Raw genomic sequence first — 20279 nt, 5'->3', positions numbered from 1 at the left:
AGGCTAATTTCCCAAACCTAGTCAGTCCCCCAGCAGCTTTGCTGGATTTTTGGGGTTTGTTTTTTTCTCCTGCTAAGAGTGAGACTATTTTTCTCCCACTCTTAGGCATGATTTGAGTGTCTTTGACTCTTTGTGTGCTTATGGGGTATGGGGTTTTCTTTCTACTCCATAGGGTATCATCTATTTATTATGTGTGTGTTACACAGCAACCTCAGTGCAGTAACACAGGGGTGTCATAGTGACCCCCAAACATAGACTCCATACCCTGGGGCTGACTACTGTCTCCCAGGGCATGTAAAGTCACCATTGACTTTACTAGTCCTAAATTGTGAACAGAACCAGTACAAACCATCATATTGTGGAAGTACTGGAAGGGGTTAATTATATTGCCCCAGGGTCTGTTTTCAAGGGGGCACTGTCCAGCCCCCCTTGTCGAGTTTCTGGCTGGTGGCAGTGGTTACCACGCGAAATATTCCACCGGAATATTCTCTATGGGATTTTCCCATTTATTTTAAACACACCACTTTTTGGTGCAATGTTAAAGATACTGCTGGTTTATTTATTTAATATTAAATCCCTGGTTGTGTCTTTTTGCCAGAACTCATTTCTAACATGGCGTTTCTGTCCATCTCTGTAACTCTGACAAAGGTCGAGCCCTTCTCCACAGAAGCCCTCCAAATGGTGCCACTCTGAGTTCCACAGGAGGGGTGGAGGGAGGAATTGGCACCCTGGACTGCGTTGCCTCGGCAACCCAAGTCGCACTCTACTCTGATTGACCCAGTGGAGAGCCGCCCAGCTCACCACTTAGCATGTGTGATTGACAGCTAGGCTGATGAAAGGGGTTTTTTCTGCCTAAAGCAGGGCCTTTAGGACTGGAACTTCAGAAGTCGCCACAGGACCTAAGAATCCGAAGAGGGAAGAAGCTGAGCCATCTGCAACGACGACACCACCGGTGAAGCCCTGCTGCAACTACCTCACCACTTTCCCGACGACAAGAGAAGATCTTCTGCTGGACGAGTCTTCTTCCTCTGAGCTGGTGGGACCAACCAGTTCACCGTTTTCGACTTCCAAAGATGTCTCTTGGTCGAATCACCCGTGCCAAGCACCCTGACGGCCGGATAGCCAAGCTTCACCACTTTGACCGCAAATAAAAGGAACGCTCCTTTTATTGACGAACTCCGCGGCTGGTTTCATCCCTGTGTAGTGCAACGACTCCATGTTTCCACCTCGACAAGATCCTCTCTTCCCCTGGTCAAAACAATAAACTGCAACCACTGCCAGGAACAACTGCCACCGCTGGAGCTTCCTCTCTGTTTAAGGTACTGTGTCCACCCTGGCCTCCCTTTGTTCGGTTTGCCCAAGGTGACCCTTAAATCCTTGGCTTGCCAAATGGGTTGGCCCCAGACCTTCTAACTTTACCTTCTTGCATCACCACAACCTCTTATGAACATTCTGCAAAGGCTTTCAGTGCATTTTAAACCGTGTGATCCTGTGCACATTTCGCTTTGCTCCATTTAAAGTGGGCCTGGCCTATGAACTTTGGCTCTAAAGTATATACTGCCTTTTATTTCCTTGCTGAGAACTCCTAAAAGTGTTGGGACCTGTTTTATTTCTATGCTCTGCCTTTTTCTCTCGCTTTAACTGAACTATTGGAGTGCCATCAGGTTATGCGCTCACATCTGTTTAACAAATCGTGGTGTTTTAATTCTGACTTGTCTAATAGTTATTAAGGGAGGTGTGTATACTTTACCTGACTGTGTTTTAACTTGCTTTTGATTTAGAGTGCTAGTATATTGCCCAAGGTGTGTTTTAAATAAATAGTTATATACTTTTTATACAAAGCTCTGGTCAGTGTTTGTTTACTCTACTGTGTTTTTAGCCCTATTGTATATACTCCATACACTGCCTAACTCTTATTGAGAGAAGTCTGACTGCTCAGCCATAGCTACCAGGTAGATCTGGGTGGTACATACTGCTACCAAATGGGTTTACTGCTTACTCCTGTAGTCTTAATCTTTTTGCAGTGTTCCCCAAGGGAACTGCACATGATTCTGCCTAACAGTGGCTTATAACTTAGCGATCCAAGAACAAATTTATAAGCAACGAAGGCCACTATGGGTGTGATATGCTGTGGTGGTTGTGGGCACGGTCTATAGTCTTGGGTGCATGCACACGATCAAATTTATAGGCAGCAAAGTTATAAGTTACTATGGGTTTGATTTGCTGTGATGGTTGTACTTAATATAATATGCTTACTGTTTGGTTTAGCAACTGGAGTACATGTATTTCTTGTTTATTTCTGTGATAAAAGAAATTTTGTTGAACCTCATATTTAGTAGATTAAAAACCAGTGTACTGTGCAATTTGCTCAGTTTCTGTGTTTGTTGCTAAAACCATTGGGTCTGTGGGAGAAAGAAAATCCATGTTGGATTAAAAAAAAACCTTTTGTTGTTATGCTGCAGTCTATTTGTTTGTTTGTTTTCAAGGTTCACTTGTTTCTGTCTAATGCTCTATACATTGGCTTGTTGCAGATTTTTGGAGCAGTTAGTTACCTGTTGACATATTCTAACAGTCTATTTTTTGTTATAATGAAGTGGTATTGATTTATCTGTTTGGATATTGTAAAATATGGGGTTAGTTAGATACCATTTTGCGTATTTTAACTGTCTATTTTTTGTTATGATGTAGTGGTATTGATTTATCTGTTTGATTATTGAAAATCTTAGGGTAGTTAGATACCAGTTGGAGTATTCTAACTGTTTATTTTTTTATATCATTTATTGGTATTCATTTATCTGTTTAGTTGTTGTAGAATCATGGGGCAGTTATATAGCTGTTGGCATATTGTAACAGTTTATAGTTTTCTAATAGAAGTTTAGTTAATGTGTAAGTACAGTTTAGTTTATACATTTTGGTTTTAAGAAATTAGAATGAAGTGGTATTGATTTATCTGTTCGAATATTGTAAAATTTTGGGGTAGTTAGATACCATTTGGCATATTCTAACTGTCTATTATTTGTTATAATGCAGTGGTATTGATTTATCTGTTTGGTTATTGAAAATCTTGGGGTAGTTAGGTACCAGTTGGCGTATTCTAACTGTTTATGTTTTGATATAATTTAGTGGTATTCATTTATCTGTTTAGTTGTTGTAGAATCTTGGGGCAGTTATATAGCTGTTGGCATATTGTAACAGTTTATAGTTTTCTAATAAAAGTTTAGTTAATGTTTAAGTACAGTTTAGTTAATACATTTTGGTTTTAAGAAGATTAAATAAGCGTTTGTAAGATTTGCAGGTAATCTCTGCTTTAGAGTAATGGTACTATCATTACATACGAACCATCCACAATTCTTTTTTAAATATGCAGTATAGTGACCTGCATTGGTTGTGGCTCCTGTGTGGTAGATTATGCATATTGTTGTGAAGGTTATCCTACCAAGTGATACTTGACCATGTGTCAATCCAGTCAGCTTGCAGTTGTTTTTGGTACCATCTGCATTGTAAAGTAGAAGCATTAGTATTACGTATTTACTATGTGTTTGTATTAGTAAGGTGGAGCGATTATCCGAATTGTAGGTAGTACATAATCTACCATGGTTTGCATTTTGTACAAGTTGCTGAAATGGAACAGATTCACAATTAGGTATTGATACATTCACAAAGTGCTCATTGTGGATTTGTTCTCGTGTCACATTGTTGCATAGAGTGCATGTATGTTTCCAAATGTATTAAATCTTTAAGATTTCATTTATAGGTATGGTTTTGGTTTCCAGTACTTGTAGTAAGTACATTAGACATTCTTGTGGATCTTCCTGTGAGTTTATAGTGAATTTCACCATTCCAGCACAGTAGTCCAATTGTTGTCTTATTCCATAAACACTATACGTGTTGTCAGGATTGTTTGTTGCGTTTCTATGAAGTACTAACATTTGCAAACACAATTGGTCTGTACTGTGTAAATAAATGTTGTCAACTATTGGTGGTAAGTGAAATAGAATATTCATTGCTACATTTGCGTAGCAACTTACACTATTTTCATTTGAAAGTTTAAATGGAGCAGGTAGTTATGTATCTGAGTACTTTTTTTGGAGCTTGTCTTCCTTCTTTGAAGAAGTACCTGGTTTACTTCCCCTAATAGGTTCTTTTTTGATTGTGGTACTTGATGAAGTATTAGTTTCTTTTAATCTCTTTGGAGGATTTGCAGTGACATCCTGTTGCATTTCTGTTTGATTTAGTTTTCTTTTAGAACATTTTACTTTTTGTAGAATAGGATATGTTTTTAGATGGGGGTGTATAGTGAACAAAGTCTATTGTATTCTGAAATGCAAGGAATATCAGCGTTTACTTTACTTGCATCAAAGTTGATTAGAAATAGACTGTCAAGTGTACGTAAGCGTGATAGTGCTACGTAGCTCGTGCCTTCTTTAAGGACTGTGTTACCAATGTCTATCAATGCTTTGTCTAGGGTAAGACCTTGTGATTTATGAATGGTAACTGCGTATGCAAGAGTTAGAGAAAATTTCTCTCTTCGCACATTCATGTCTTTGAAGAGAAGGAATCGAGCTGTTGAGCGTACTATCCTTTTCACTTCTGATAGTTTGTCAAAGAGAATATTGACAAACTGAATGTTGTTGTCATGTGGGTATGTTTGAAAGCCAACAACTGTACCCAGTGCTCCATTAACTAGTCCTTGATCCACGTCAAGGTTACGTTTAAGCATTGCTCTGCAATTTAAGGATAATTTTAATATTTTCACACATTGATAGTGTCATACCATGTGTGTCTAGTTTGTATGTGGCGCTAATTTCAATTATTGGTTGCATTTCTTTTTTTAACATTGTTTCATTGAATTTGAAACAGCTTGCAAGAGTTGGCATTAAGGCCATACAATTGACATTTGTGTAGGCTAATTGTTCCATAAAATCCGTAGCACATGCATTATGGCCATGAAGTGCATAAATGGGCCGGGTTTTCAATATTGCTTGTGTTTCTTGAGATAATATACCAACTCTAATACTTTTTAAGATGTTGGCATAAGTGAGATCTGCAGATTGCTGCATGTTTTCTGTTAATTCTCTGTATTGGAAATGTTGCCAAAGGTTGACATTTCCAATGCTGCCAACAGTTTTACGGCAGAGTTTGTGTCCTAAGATTTTAAAAATAGGCTCACCTTTCACTGGTGTCAGTTGAAGAAGATCTCCGAAAACAATAATGTTTTTTCCTCCAAATACCTCTTCGCAGTTTGTTTTGAGTACTTCTTGTAATCTGAGGTGAATCAAGGCCAACATTAGGTTGGAGACCATGCTCACTTCATCTATTAGTAGCATTTTCATTTGTTTTAATACTCTGCATAGTTCCATTGCAGCTTCTGTAGAAAGTTTGTAATAGTCTAATTTGTTTTGGTGTTCTACTGGCAGGAGTAGTAATCGGTGCAAAGTGACACTGCCTATGTTGTAGGCAGCTAAGCCTGTGGGGGCAGTGACAACAGCTGACAGTTTCTTGTTTGTCATTTGTTGAAGCAAATTACTGATGATTTTGATTAAGAATGTTTTGCCAGAACCCGCTTCACCACTGACGTACAGTATTATAGGTTTGTAATTTTGGCAGGTGCATTCTTTGTTTTCATGTTGTACACCATGTGCAATTTCTTTTGTTACTTCTTCAAAAATGCTACGTTGTTCATTGTTTAGTTTTGATTGGAGTATACTTAAGTCTTCTTTATCTTCATACTGACACATGCAGGGTAATTCATAGAATTTCGCACAAAAGTGGCGCATGCGGCTGGCGCACAGTGTGCACGTGTGAATGACTGCGCCAGCCGCATGCGCGAAAATCGATATCCGCGCACAGCGTATTCATGGATTTTAGCCTCCAAAACCAGCTGTGGCGCGCAGAGTGGCGCAGCGACCCTGCAGCAACACCAGTTACGCCCCCAAGAACACCCTCGCGCAAGGAAAAGCCATCAAAATTCCCAATTCAGCGCAAAAGGACTGTGCTAACCCTGGACCAGTATACAGGGCTGGCAAACAGCAAATACCGAGTGGGGAACGTGTATTACTGGGGTGCGCGGGAAGTTCCACACGCGATTTCAGCAGGGTACGTGTATTTCTGGGGTGCGGGGAAGTTTAACACGCGATTTCAGCAGGGTACATGTATTACAGGGGTGCACGGGAAGTTCCACACACGATTACAGCAGGGTACGTGTATTTCTGGGGTGCGGGGAAGTTTAACACGCGATTTCAGCAGGGTATGTGTATTACAGGGGTGCACGGGAAGTTCCACACACGATTACAGCAGGGTACGTGTATTTCTGGGGTGCGGGGAAGTTTAACACGCGATTTCAGCAGGGGACGTGTATTACAGGGCTGCGCGGGAAGTTCCACACGCGATTACAGCAGGGTACGTGTATTACAGGGGTGCGCGGGAAGTTCCACATGCAATTTCAGCAGGGTACGTGTATTTCTGGGGTGGGGGGAAGTTTCACACGCGATTTCAGCAGGGTATGTGTATTACAGGGGTGCGCGGGAAGTCCCACATGCGATTTCAGCAGGGTACGTGTATTTCTGGGCTGCGGGGAAATTTCACACGCGATTCCAGCAGGGTACGTGTATTACAGGGGTGCGCAGGAAATTCCACATGCGATTCCACCAGGGTACGTGTATTTCTGGGGTGCGGGGAAGTTTAACACGCGATTTCAGCAGGGGACGTGTATTACAGGGCTGCGTGGGAAGTTCCACACGCGATTACAGCAGGGTACGTGTATTACAGGGGTGCGCGGGAAGTTCCACATGCGATTTCAGCAGGGTACGTGTATTTCTGGGGTGCGGGGAAGTTTCACACGCGATTTCAGCAAGGTACGGGTATTACAGGGGTGCGCGGGAAGTCCCACACGCGATTTCAGCAGGGCACATGTATTTCTGGTGTGCGGGGAAGTTTAACACGCGATTTCAGCAGGGTATGTGTATTACAGGGGTGCGCGGGAAGTACCACATGTGATTTTAGCAGGGTACATGTATTTCTGGGGTGCGGGGAAGTTTTACACGCGATTTCAGCAGGGTACGTGTATTACAGGGGTGCGTGGGAAGTTCCACACGCGATTTCAGCAGGGTGCGTGTATTTCGGGGGTGGGGGAAGTTTTACACGCAATTCCAGCAGGGTACGTGTATTACAGGGGTGCGCGGGAAGTTCCACAAGCGATTTCAGCAGGGTACGTGTATTACTGGGGTGCGCGGGAAGTTCCACACGTGAATTGGCAGTGTGGGTCCTCCCAGGTGTTCCCTCTACACCCTCCATGGCCCCTGCAGGCAGACCAAACCACAGGGGACTACCCTGCACCCCCGGTCATGTCCCGCAGGCAGCCCATCTACCATGGGCATGCCCCCCAGCCAAGCCACATGTCACCTTGCACTAGTGATCACCAACGCATTACCCCCTTGCACCCCCATCCCACAGCAGTGCAGGGCACCTGTCAGCACGCCCCCACTCATGTCCCCAGCACCCTGACCCCCCAAACAGTGCAGGGCACCTGCCAGCAGGCTGCTACTCATATCCCCTTGCACCCCCACCCCCCAAGCAGTGCAGGGCACCTGCCAGCAGGCCGCCACTAATGTCCCACACATGTCCCCCAGCACCCCCACCCCCCAAACAGTGCAGGGCACCTGCCAGCAGGCCCCTACTCATGTCCCCCTGCACCCCCACCCCCCCAGCAGTGCAGGGCACCAGCCAGCAGGCCCCTACTCATGTCCCACTCATGTCCCCCTCCACCCCCACACCCCAGCAGTCATGGGGCACCTGCCAGCAGGCCCCCACTCATGTCCCCTTGCACACCCACCCCCCAGCAGTGCGGGGCACCTGCCAGCAGGCCCCCACTCATGTCCCCTTGCACACCCACCCCCCAGCAGTGCGGGGCACCTGCCAGCAGGCCCGCACTCATGTCCCCTTGCACCCCCAGCACTGAGGGGCACCTGCCAGCAGGCCCCTACTCATGTTCCCTTGCACACCCACCCCCAGCACTGAGGGGCACCTGCCTGCAGGCCCCCACTCATGTCCCCTTGCACCCCCACCCCCCAGCAGTGCAGGGCACCTGCCAGCATGCCCCCACTCATGTCCCACTCATGTCCCCCTGCACCCCAACCCCCAGCAGTGCTGGGCTCCTGTCAGCAGGCACCGACACATGTGCCCCAGCCAACACGTCATCACAATCTAGATCCCTGGCCCTTATCGCCAGCCCCCACATGCCAAAGATCCACCCAAGTATTGCATCCACCCACATAGAAATGCAAATTACATGATACAACCCCAAATGCAAGTATGTAAATGAACCCATGTCCGTCTCACACACACACAATGGGTGCAAGTGAATGTCAAAACCGATATCATGACATGCATGAAACCAATGAGATGATACCACAAATGGAAGTATAAAAAAATATATATTAAAGAGAACATGAACGTAAATCAAATTAAACACACAACAATGGGAATAACAAAATAAATGGTCCATGTCCGATAAATCATGAAAATCAAGAAATCATAAGCAAAAGAAATCCAAAAAGAAATGTTGTAAAAACCATTGCTTCATAAAAAAAATATCAAAAAAGATGAATCCAATGTAAAACTATGTACAATAGAAGAATCCAGGGTCCATGAGCCCAATTTAAGAAAAGAAACCTACCAAAAACTACTACCTAATAAAAAAACTATATACAAAAATGTGGTCCATTGTCCAAGAAGTCCAAAATAAAGAAAAACCAAAGGAAACCTAATACTAACTAACTAACTATTTAGAAGGGCAGCGGGCAAGTCCAACGGCTCACATGTTGATGTTCCGGGCCAGGGCATCATCGAACTCCTGCTCGATGTCCCGGAGGCGGTCCTCTTCCATGGCCCCGAGGGTTCACAGGGACAATGACATCTGGAACTCCAGGTCCCTGCGAATGGCCTCGAGGCACTTGGCCTGCCTCAGGGCCCTACGCATGGAGTACTCTGCCCTGACCATCGTGAGCCGTGCCTCTTCTGCCCGCTGCCGCTCCACATCTATCGCATGGCCCAACCGCTGCCACACGGAAGAAACTTCCCGTCCAGGGTCCTCCTGCCCTCTGGCCGATGCCTGTCCCTTCGATGTTGATGGCCCCGAGCCATCATGGCTCCCACCTACAGCCTGCTCCTGCTGCTCTGCTGCTGTCCAGGTGCCCTGTCCGATGGTGCCTGCACATCCTCCATCTGCTGGTCTCCAATTGTAGTGTACACCCCTGCTGGACCGCCAACTCCCGACTGTGGCAGGGATGGGATCTCCACCAAGGTGGCTGTGTTGGTCAGGCCAGGTCCACAGGGGGCCCTGGTGGAATCTGGGCCGGAAGACGATGTGGAGAACGACCGGCGCATAGCCTCCACAGAGGAGGAGAGGTCTGCCAGAGTGCGTCACATGTAGGAACCCACCGACCAGGGCCCCTCCCAGCTGTGCCATGTCACGATGCTCCTCTTCGTGATGGTGTGCATTCTCCGCCCAGGAAGAACGCACGTCATCACGAATGACACACGTGCGCAACGTGACACCCACCAGGACGGACCCCTTGCCCGCAGGTAGTGGAGAGGCAGGTGATATGGCACTCTCCCCTACCTGCGGACGGGCCTGGGACAGAGCCTCCCTGCTGGTGCATGATGGTGCAGTCACAGGGTCAAGGACAGCGACATGCACAGGCCCCTCCGCGGTGACCTGTGCTGCCTCCTGACCCTGGCCCTGGACTGCACCACTTGCACCAGTGGTACTACCCCCACCAGGCCCCATGTGCGGCTCAGTAGCAGGCTCCTCTTCCACTGTGGAGACCACCAACCTGGATGTCTCCACACCATCTTCCGCCATTGGAAGCCCCTGTGGGGCTCACCAGGCCCTTCACCCACAGCCGTTGTGGCAGACGCAGCACCAGCCCCCTCGCTCCCAGATGATGGTAATTCCTGGGAGGGTGGCTGGGTCTTGCGTCGCCACCCAGTGGAGGCATCCCCGCCGCTTGGCTCCACAGCGTTGCCTCCGCCCTCTTCTTCACTTGACGCTGCATAGAGGGAGACATAGAACACAAGCATCAGGGTACAGTACAAAATACCCTAGACAGGAAGCAATAACACATGAGTGGCACTGTCAAATGTCACTTCCATCCTGTCATTCCACAACACATGGGTGAATGCACACAACACACATGCAGAAACAGTCCTGGCGCCTGCAATCAACATCAACATCCATGTTGAAGGGCCCCTGTAAATCAAGATGTTGCCTTCAAAGTCACATGCATCCATGGCGTTTCAAAGTCACACACACACTTCTCAAGCACACACAAACATGTGCACCATACATGTACATGACATCAGCACCCATTCCTCACCCCCCTCCATGTCCAGGAACAGAGAAAGCCATGCTTTCATGTGTGCATTCCACATAGAGCTCACCATTTTGCATTAAAACACATGCACCAACCATGCGGTTCACACATAACTGGTCTCACATGCATGACCATGATGTCCCTGCACACACACATCCATACATGGCCTATGTCACACATACAGGCAAGCATCAGACTACCAGCACACTGCAACATGCCCTGTCTCACACAGCAATGCTTGGCCACTTACCGCTCAACTTCAGATGGGTCTGCCTCCGAAGGATCTGGGCGTGGAGCGCTGGGCCTACGCGTTCCAGGACCCTCATCTGGATGGTACTCATGCGTGCCTGGCCCCCCCATATGCGAGGCGCCTGGCCTTGTGGAGGGTCCTGGAACTGAAGTCCTCCCAGCGCTTCTTGACATGCTTGATGTTGCGGGTTGCCACCCCCTCCGCGTTGATGGCAACCACTACGTCGTCCCAGATCCTCTCCTGTCCTTCCTTGGTGGCGCGTGATGTTCCGAAGAGGGCATCATAATGCCCCAGGACATGCTCCACCAGGACACCAACTTCGGTGGCAGTGAAGCTGGTGGCCCTCTGCCTCTCTGGCTGGGGGTTGCCAGTGGTGCCAGATGGAGATGTGCCCGACATGGCAACCCCAGAGGCAGGAGTGGGTGGGCAACTGGGTCCTGGGGCTGGGCTGTTGAGCGATGGAATCCCAGTCGGGAGTCTTCTGTTCCAGCAGGGGGGGACACAGCAACTGGACCCCTGCAGATGGCTGACATGCAGGCACCAAATAGCAGGGCACGTGGGCAGCAGGCAGACAAGCAGCAGCAGATGGCTGGTGGGAGCGTTCTCGGGGATCTGGGGGGCAGGAAAATGGCCTTCTGGGGAGGAGCGTGGTCTTCCGTGTGTGTACGTGTGGCCAGCTTGATACGGAGTGATTCGGCACGTGAAAATCTTGCACGTCAGCGTGTAATTTGAGGAAAGGCTCTTAGCGCATAAGCGCGTCAGCACACATATGCGATATCATTGGACCAAAGGCCCTTAGCGCGTAAGCGTGTCTGTGACGTATTGTGCACGGGCGTTGCCCTTTCGCGTGCAAAACGTGCCGCGCACCCCTGAAATTCACGTACTCCCTCGACCAGGGCCCTTTCGCATGTGAAACTTCACGCGAGCCTCGTAATACACATACCCTGCTGAAATCGCGGGTGAAACTTCACGCGAACACCAGGAATACATGTACCCTGCTGTAATCGCGGGTGAAACTTCACGCGAACCCTGTAATACACGTACCCTGCTGAAATCGCGGGTGAAACTTCACACGAACCCCAGGAATACACGTACCCTGCTGAAATCGCGGGTGAAACTTCACGCAAACCCCAGGAATACACGTACCCTGCTGTAATTGCGGGTGAAACTTCACGCGAACCCCGTGATACACGTACCCTGCTGAAATCGTGGGTGAAACTTCATGCGAACCCCAGGAATACATGTACTCTGCTGAAATCGTGGGTGAAACTTCACGCGAACCCCAGAAATACACGTACCCTGCTGTAATCGCGGGTGAAACTTCACACGAACCCCGTAATACACGTACCCTGCTGAAATTGCGGGTGAAACTTCATGCAAACCCCAGGAATACACGTACCCCGCTCGCACAGGGCCATTATTCCTGGGGTTCGCGTGACGTTTCACACGCAATAGGCCACGTGCGAGTGGGGTACGTGTATTACTGGTGTTCACGGGAGGTTTCACCCGTGATAGGCCCTGTGCGAGTGGGGTACGTGTATTTCAGGGGTTCACGGGAAGTTTAACACGCGATTTAGCTGTCAGTGCGGGGTACGTGAATTTCGGGGTGCACGGGGAGTCCTACATGTGAATTGACAGTGTGGGTCCTCCCAGGTGTACCCTCTACACCCTCCACGGCCTTTCATGCAGACCACACCAGAGGGGACTACCCCGCACCCCTGGTCATGCCCCGGAGGCAGCCCATCCACCATGGCCATGCACCCCAGAAAAGCCACCTGTCCGCTTGCACCACTGATCACCAACTCATGTCCCCCTGCACCTCCACCCCCAGCAGAGCGGGGCACCTGCCAGCCGGCCCCCACTCATGTCCCTCTCATGTCCCCTTGCACCCCCACCCCCAGCAGTACAGGGCACCTGCCAGCAGGCCCCCACTCATGCCCCCTTGCACACCCACCCCCCAGCAGTGCAGGGCACCTGCCAGCAGGCCCCCACTCATGTCCCCTTGCACACCCACCCCCCAGCAGTGAGGGGCACCTGCCAGCAGGCCCCCACTCATGTCCCCTTGCACACCCACCCCCCAGCAGTGCGGGGCACCTGCCAGCAGGCCCCCACTCATGTCCCCTTGCACCCCCACCCCCCAGCAGTGCGGGGCACCTGCCAGCAGGCCCCCACTCATGTCCCCTTGCACACCCACCCCCCAGCAGTGCGGGGCACCTGCCAGCAGGCCCCCAATCATGTCCCCTTGCACACCCACCCCCCATCAGTGCGGGGCACCTGCCAGCAGGCCCCCACTCATGTCCCCTTGCACACCCACCCCCCAGCAGTGCGGGGCACCTGCTAGCAGGCCCCCACTCATGTCCCACTCATGTCCCCTTGCACCCCCACCCCCAGCAGTGTGGGGCACCTGCCAGCAGACCCCCACTCATGCCCCCCTGCCCCCAGGTCATGACGGTCCTCAATCATGGCCCTTATGGCCAGCCTCCCCAGACCAAAGACCCTACCAAGTTTTGCATCCACCCACATAGAAAAGGCAATTACATGATACAACCCCAATGGCAAGTATGTAAATAAACATATGTCCGTCACACAAACCCAATGGTTGCAAGTGAATGTTAAAACCCATATCATGACATGCATGAAACCAATGAGATAATACCACACATGGAAGTATGAAGAAAAAAATGTATTAAAAGCAACATGAATGGAATTAAAATCAAACAAACAACAATGGGAATAAAAAAAGAAAAGCTGCATGTCCGTAAAATAATGAAAAACAAGAAATCATAATCCAAAGGAAAGGTGTCCAAAGTTAGAGTCCAACAAAGCAAATCCAAGGGAAAAACAAAAGTGAAAACCATTGCTCCATGTGGAAATCAACAAAAAAAAGATGAATCCAATAGTGAACTATATACAGATGAACAAACCAGGGTCCATGATCCCACCTGAATAAATGAAACCTATAAAAAATACTACCTAATGAAAAACTATATAAAGAAACGTGGTGCATTGTCCAAGCGCAACCAACATAAAGAAAAAACCAAAGGAAACCTAACACTATCTAACTATTTACAAGGGCAGCGGGCAAGTCCAATGGCTCACATGTTGATGGCCCGGACCAGGGCATCATCGAACTCCTGCTCGATGTCCAGGAGGCGGTCCTTTTCCATGGCCCTGAGGGTTCGCAGGGACGATGACATCTGGATCTCCAGGTCCCTGCGAATGGCCTCGAGGCACTCGGCCCGCCTCAGGGCCCTACGCATGGAGTTCTCCACCCTGACCATCGTGAGCCATGCCTCTTCCGCCTGCTGCCGCTCCGCATCTATCACATGACCCAACCGCTGCCACACAGAAGACACTTCCCGTTCAGGGTCCTCCTGCCCTCTGGCCGATGCCTGCCCCTCCGATGATGAAGGCCCCGAGCCATCATGGCTCCCACCTTGTTGCTGCTGCTGCTGTTCCGCTGCCTGTGCCCTGGCTCCTGCTGCCTGCACATCCTGCTCCAGCTGGGGTGCAGTTGTTGAGGTGGCCACCCCTGCTGGACATCCGACTCCCGACTGTGGCAGGGATGTGTCCTCAACCAGCCTGGCCGCAGGGTCAGAGGCAGCTCCACAGGGCACCCAGGTGACACATGGGTGGGAAGATGGCACGGAGGAGGACTGGCACATAGGGGGTTCAGTTGAGGAGGGGGTCGGAACAAGGTCCAGAAATCAGAGGAATCTGGCCCTGGTGAGCTGTCCCAGTGGGTCAACGCGGTCAACGAGCCATGCGAGAAGACGTGCACTCTCCTCATGAAAAGACTGCAGGTCAGCTCGCATGGCACGTTGACGCAACGCCACCCCACCCAGGACAGGCTGAACCCGGTGCCTGTTAGCCACATCCGCAGGGAGAGGAAGGCCAGTTGGTGTAAGCCAATCCCCTCCCTGAGAACGGGTCTCGACGTAGGTATCCCTGCTGGTGCAAGATGATGCAGTCACAGGATCGGGGACAGGATTACACACAGGCACCTCCGCGGCGGCCTGTGCTGCCTCCTGTCCCTGCCCCTGCACTGCACCACTAGCACCAGTGGAAACCCCACCTCCAGACCCTATCTCTGTCCCTTGCACGGCCTCCTCCTCCACCAAACCCCCCACCAACCTGAATGACTCCGTGCCATCTTCCTCCGTCGGGCCCTGTGGGGTCTCAGCTGCCCCTTCGGCTGCCGAGGAGTCCAACTCCAACCTCCGCCTCTTGGCCCTCCCCTCGGCAACTGCGACCTGGGACGCGGCACTGGACTCCTCACTCCCCGATGAGATGACAACCTGGGAGGCGAGCCGGGCCTTGCGTCTCCAGATGGCAGTGCGATCCCTGCCGCTGAGCTCCACAGCACCTTCTCCGCCCTCTTCATCGGTTGACGCTGCAGACAGGGAGAGATAGGAGACAGGCATCAGGGCACTGTACAATGGACTCATACACACATGACAGTTGTACATAAGTGGCATTGTCAAACTTCAGACATGGCATCACAATCCTCAACACACATGTCATTGCAACTCACACACATGAGCTATTCCACAGTCATATTGCAATAGCCAGCACCATCCATACACATACAACAGCATGAGCAGCCAAAGGTGAGCCAGACATCACATGAAACACGGGGAGTGCACTAGACATGCACACACGCCACCACAATTACATGCATGTGTACACCTCCGCCAACTGTCACAGTGATGAGATTGGCATCCATGTCACATCTGGCAATCAGTCTTCTACATATCAGTCTCACATGCATCCATGTTGCATCACTGTTGCACCCATGTCAAATACACACACATGCACATGTACATGATGCAGGTACATGCAGCTGGAACCAACATCTATGTCTGACACCACAACCATGCCAACTTACATACACAGTAATCCAAACATGTGTGCTCACACATCTGCATTTGGCCTGCATGCTTACCCACAAATACACCATCCATGTGTCTCACACATGGAAGGACTTGCATGTGTCAGCCTCACAGCCCTGTACATACACATCCTACAAAACCGCATGTACAACGTGCACACTACTGGCACACCACCACACACACAGCTTCCAATCAGTATGCATGTACACTTACTGCTCTACTCCAGACGGGTCTGCCTCTCAAGGACCTGGACATGGAGCGCTGGACATATGCGTTCCAGGACCCTCATCTGATGTTCCGACAGGTGGCCCCGGTGCCCCTTAGCATCCGCTGCCTTCAAGAGGCGCCGGGCCTTGTTGAGGGTCCTGGACCTGAAGTCCTCCCAGCGCTTCTTGACATGTTAGAAGTCGCAGACTGCCACCCCCTCCGCGTTGATGGCAGTCACGATGTCCGTCCAGATCCAAGTCCGTCATTCCTTGTTGGCAGCCAACCTTCCGAAGAGGGCATCATACTGCCCCAGGACTTGCTCCACCAGGACACCACCTTCGGTGGCAGTGAAGCTGGTGGCCCTCTGCCTCTCTGACTGGGGGTTGCCAGTGGTGCCAGATGGTGTGGTGCCCGACATGGCAACCCCAGAGGCAGGTGTGGGTGGGCAACTGGGTCCTTGGGCTGGGCTGTGGAGTGATGTAATAGCAGTCGGGAGTCTTCGTTCCAGCAGGGGTGGTCACAGCAACAGCACCCTAGGCTGACGTGCAGGCAGCAAATGGCAGGGCACGTGGGCAGCAGGCAATCAGGCAGCAGCAGATGGCAGGTGGGAGCGTGCTCGGAGCCCGGGGGGCAGTAATTCGGCCTTCTGGGCAGTAGCGTGGTCTTCCGTGTGCAAAAGCGTGGCCAGCTTGATACGGAGTGATTTGGCACGTGAAAATCTTGCACGTCAGCGTGTAATTCGAGGAAAGGCCCTTAGCGCGTAAGCGCGTCAGCACGCGTACGCGATTTCATTGGACCAAAGGCCCTTAGCCAGTAAGCGCGCCTGTGACATGCGTGCACGGGCGTTTCCCTGAACCCGGGTGCATGTTACACGTCCAAGAACTGCACGTCTGAGTGTCAGCTCGTGTAATTGAAGGATAGGGCCTTAGCGCGTATACGCGGAAGTGATGTTGGACGTCAGTTCCTTGTACTTGCTTTTCGTGGAGAGCGAGTGGGTGAATTCTGTACTTCTTGTCGGTTCACACGCGATTTACTTCACAGTATTTCTAGTCCGTACTCCCTGTTACCTCTGACAGCTTTTTTCTGATTTTCTGTTGGGCCTGTTTCCTCAAACAGCGTTCACTTCTTCTTTTGCCCTGTCTCCTCAGACAGCGTACAATTCTTCTTTTGGCGGGGGTGTTGCCAACGCGCACACGCGCGTATTTTTTACGCTCTCTTTACAGGCAGATGGTGAGTCGCGCATTTATTTACCAACTGTGCTTGCCCCGTGTGTCGCGTACCCTTCCAGAGGTCATTGTAGGCTGCGTGTAACACGCGTACGTTCATTTTTGTGTTTCTGGGTGCCACAGCGTAGTGCGGGTTCATTTTTCCACACACGTGGTCTACGAGGGGTTGCGTGCACGTCATTTTCTGTTTTTGGGGTGCCTGTGCGTTGCGTGACCCGTCATCTTTCCCCAGGGGTCACATACAGCCTTGCTAGAGCACTAGGGTACGAATTCCATCTAGTACCCTACCCCTCTGACCCCCAATTGCCCAGGACAATAGTTTACTGCAACTCCCATACGCACAACAACATCAGTGCCATGGTTGGGAGGCGACCAAGAGGTAAGGATGGCAAAAGTGGCCGAGCCTCAAGAGGTGGGCGTGGTGAGTGTGGTAGGGGACGTGGCCGGGATTTGCAGGGTACCCCGAGCCCCCCATGTGTGGAGGACCGAGCCTCAAGAGGTGGGCGTGGTGAGCGTGGTAGGGGACGTGGCTGGGGTTTGCAGGGTACCCCGAGCCACCCATGTGTGGAGGACATCCTTGCCCCCCCATGGTTGAGGGAAACGTGGCTGACACCATCTCTGCTCAGCCCTTGTTGGACCGGCCTATTGTGGCACCTGACCTGGCACAGGGTGACTCCCAGGCTGACTTCCAGGTAGCCAAGTCTAGGCCACGTGTGGCGGTGCAAGTTGGTGTCACCAGGCCACGTGGATCAGGGTCAGCTATGTCATCTGCTGCCCCGAGTAGGCAGGGTGGGGAGGCTGCAGGGGCAGCTGCAGCTCCATCCACCCCAGCTCTGACTCTCCCAGCCAGGGCAGTGTTGGTCCCAGTCCATCTTGCTAACATTCCCCCTGACTACGTCACACTTCAGCCAATGCCTGCACCAAGTCCCATGCTCAGTGTGCATTCCCACACTCCAACTACCCAGTCCACCGGTGCTCCTGCCCCTAGTGGTCAGAGCGGCATAGGCCACTCAGGATCCCCACCACCTTCCAAAAGAAAGAGGAAGATTGCTCGTCCAGTACAGGCTGATACCCCAGACACGGCTACGCAGTCTGGCACGCCAAGGAAGCCAAGCTTCAATGATGCCGAACGTGATGCATTTGTGCACCTTGTGTCCGCATATGACAGCAAAATGTTGATCACTTCAGGGTGCAAGACCACACCTGCTCGACGTCAGGCACACTGGCAGACCGTCGGATTTGTGAGGCGCACAGCTGTTGAGTGCTACAAGCGCTGGAATGACCTTAAGCGCAGGACAAAGAAAAAGCTGGCCTCAAGTCATGCCACTACTCTGGTGACTGGAGGTGGGTCTCCACAAGAGGACATTGAACTCACTGTACATGAGTCTGTTGCTGGGACCTACGTCACAGAGGAACAGATACAAGGTTTGGGAGAACTGCCAGATTACAAGGCATTGTCCGGTGAGTGCACATGCATGTGTGTGTGATCCATGTGTATGTTGTGTGTGGAGGGGTTCTGATTGAGTGCCAGGCGAGGGTGTGTGTGCCTGAGTGGTTTGGGTCACCCATGTCCTTCATCCAAAACATTCTGCACTCCTGGATTTGGGTATTACAGTATCCCTTCTGCCCACAGTAGACATTTTGTGCAACATCACGCAGTTGCCCTTGAAGTGGCATCTTGCAACAACATTGTTCTGTATTTTTCAGTGTTCATTCAGGCTAATTGTTTCAATTCCCACACTTTCACTACGCATTTCTCAGCCCTATTGTCAAACAATATGTGACATGCCTATGGTACACGCCATCTGTGTGATGGCATGTGTCATGCATGTGGATTGGACATGCCACTCACAGGCCAATGTATGATGGCACTGCTAGCCAGCATGCAGCTAATGTGTTGCTCTTCCATCTTGGTGTCATCAGTGTCTGGCATTTTCCTCCCCTTCAAACTCAGTGGCAGTGCATGCATGGAAAGGTTATAGTCATGTGGGACATGTGTCAATCAAGTACTGAATCTGTAGCTTGTCAGGCCTAATTGTGTGCCATGGTGCTAATGCCTGTTTCCATTTTTTGTCTTTCATATTTTTGCAGGGAATGACGCACTTGATGCTGTTGAGGGTGAGGAGATGGTGCAGACCTAGGAGGGATCTCAGGCACGACCGGGCACCAGTCGGGGACGGGGTGTGGTGGTGGGTGAGAACCCACTCTTGTTGCAGACCGTTCTCTCCAGGGGTGTCTCTGGGTGCACCTCCCCAGACCTCTATTCAGGTGTTGATTCGGATGCTGAGAGCTATGTGGCTTCGCAGGTAGGTGTTTCTGGAAGGGATTCTGTTCTGTACGACCCACCTGCACCAGGGGTACAGCCCACCCCTGGGATGTCAGTGTTGGTAGGTCCGCCTTTGGTGGTTACGGATGCCGGGCCACAATCTGCAACATCTGATCCTGTTTCTGGGCCAGCAGATCAGAGGGGGAATGCAGTCCTGCAGCCTCAGGCAGTGCCGACACAGCAAGGCACAGTTCGCCTTGCCCCAGACAGGTGTGGCGCCCACCAACGCGGTGGCCGTACGCCACCAGGCAATATTGCATGTGAGCAATCCATATACGGTATGGCAAACCAACAGGCAGCAGCATCTGAGATGATGGTTCAAGCAATGGAGGGGGTGGCCACTTCCATTGTCCCCCCAGAAAGGCAGACGGAGCAACTACAGCAGGCAACTGACTCCATTTGCCAATCACTCAGGGAGGACATGTTGGCGTCCAACAGGGACAGACGGGCAGCCATGGACACTCTGCGGGAGGCCATTTCTTTAGAGTCCCAGGGCCAGAGGGAAGCCCTAAGGGTAGAAGTCCATCACCTCAGGCGGACTCTTGTGGACCTTGAGGCTTCCACTGTCACGAGGACAGAACAGCTGCTGGAGCGGGTCACACGTACGCTCTCAGCAGAGATGCAGGCAACTCGGGAGGAGGTCCGGGCATCACGTCAGGTGGTGCATGGGGATCTCCACACCATATTCCTCCAGAACGAGACCTTCCACACCCGCATGCTTGCTGCCATGGAGGACCAGACTAGGGCTTTGCGTGGGCTGCCTCCCATAGCACCACCACTTCCTGTGGCAGCAGCAGCACAGAGTGATGAGAGCGACCACAGCGATTCTGAATCTCTCACGATAGCGTAGCCGTGCAGGCCATGAGCCCATGGAGGTGTTTTTTTTTGTAACATCCACACAGGTGGCGGTTGGTGTGCACCCTGTCCTCGGACCTCCTGGGTGGCCTCCCCCAACCCCCTAGCCCCCACATGGCCATTTTTGATTTTTGATTTTTGATTTTTGAT

The sequence above is a fragment of the Ambystoma mexicanum genome, chromosome 2p (genome assembly GCF_040938575.1).
Source record: "Ambystoma mexicanum isolate Mex_15411 chromosome 2p, UKY_AmexF1_1, whole genome shotgun sequence".
Classification (NCBI taxonomy): Eukaryota; Metazoa; Chordata; class Amphibia; order Caudata; family Ambystomatidae; genus Ambystoma; species Ambystoma mexicanum.
Note: the sequence above shows the minus strand (reverse complement) of the source record.